The following is a 1,474-nucleotide window of genomic DNA, read 5'->3' as shown; positions in this document are numbered from 1 at the left end:
TGTTATGGTGCCCAAGAAACCTGTGCTTGTTTTTTATCGTGGGAAAGATGTTGAGTCTAAGATCAGTGCACTCAGAAAACCTGAACAAGTCAAAGCTGAAAGTTCTGTAGCAAACAGGAAACTTCCAAGCACTATCTGTGATGCCACCAAAACTCAGCCTATGAGTCCCGGTGGTGTAACAGTGAGCAGTGCCAGAGCCTCAGATGTGCATTGTGTCACTAAAAATGTGAACACTACATCTTAGAAGAGAAAACTTGTGTGACCTCCTATAATAAACCACCATAACAACTTGAAGGACCAGGTGGAACAAGACATCAGTAGGACTTGTGCCAATGTTACAGTTCACAAAGGGGCTCATGAAAAAGAATTACTCCCATTAAAAACAGCTTTATCTAGTACTAACACCAATCCTGCAGACTTAAAAAGAAATGAGCCATGCTTAAGAAGCTTTGCATCTGGCACTGTACCCCGACCTGCTTCATCTTCTAATATCAAACCGATAGAAAAGTCAAAAGCTATTGATCAGAGAAGACGAACTATAGTAAAGTCAAACATCAGCCTTAAATCTGCTCAGCCCTACGGAACTGCGGAGCAGAGAACAGCTCATCTGACTGAGTGGAATACTGGCAAAAAAAGAGTGCTGAAAATAAAAAAGACCTCCTGGTTCAGTGGCTCCCCAGCAGGAGCCTGATGAACAAAATGAAAAACCACTCGGGTCCTTCTGGGCTTCCATGGCCGAGGAAGATGAACAAAAATTTACTGAAAAGCTAAATAAGACATTTTTTCTGAATGTCTGAACCTGAAATGAGGGATGCCTGAAGGAAGAAATGCTGAGCACAGTAAATGACTTAATTAAAAATATTCTAGATGCCACCAAACGTGGTAAGTATTGTGTGTGCCTTGCGTGTCTTGAACAAGTCACAAGTCCTATTGACAATACCATTGCCATCTATGAAAAGGCATTTCTGCCAGGGGATCAGTCTATTGAAGAGATGTGACATACAACTGCAGATATTCTAACAGTGAAGAGTTAAGAAAAAGTTAATTTGGGAGAAAAAGTTGAAGCCTCCACTTGAACCAAGGTATACTGTAAACAAGGAAACACTGAAGAGATAAATGTTAATCTAGAGCTAATAAAAGCCTGGAAGTAGAAAATAACCATCAGAGAAGTAGCTGTGAAAAAGAGAAAGAGGAAGAAGCCTAAAGATTCTAATGTGATGGTAAAACACCTGATAAAGAAACCAGATTGAATATATCTACTACACTGTACTTGCAAAGAGCAAAAAGAAGATTCAGTTTGACGAAACCAAGACTATATTTAAAGACCTCAAGTTTCTAACACCAGTCAGATGTTCCTGCTGTCTTCAGGATAAGAATTCTAAATTGTCTGATATGTAAAAAGAACATTATCCTTGTATGTCTTCATCAGAACAGGTAGCAGAGCTGGCAGGTGAAACTGGTGCTTTTGTATGCC

At 39.8% G+C, this 1,474-nt stretch overlaps 1 pseudogene; it reads left to right on the top strand.

Annotated features, from left to right (window-relative positions):
• The window catches only part of LOC102869786, a 9,401-nt pseudogene extending 8,197 nt beyond the window's left edge, over positions 1-1,204 (top strand).
• Positions 1,205-1,474: the final 270 nt, after the last annotated feature.

Source organism: Elephantulus edwardii, unplaced genomic scaffold (assembly GCF_000299155.1).
Source record: "Elephantulus edwardii isolate Elephantulus edwardi_28Jun2011 unplaced genomic scaffold, EleEdw1.0 scaffold00011, whole genome shotgun sequence".
NCBI classification, from domain to species: Eukaryota; Metazoa; Chordata; class Mammalia; order Macroscelidea; family Macroscelididae; genus Elephantulus; species Elephantulus edwardii.
Note: the sequence above shows the minus strand (reverse complement) of the source record. Positions and strands in the feature narration are given on the sequence as shown.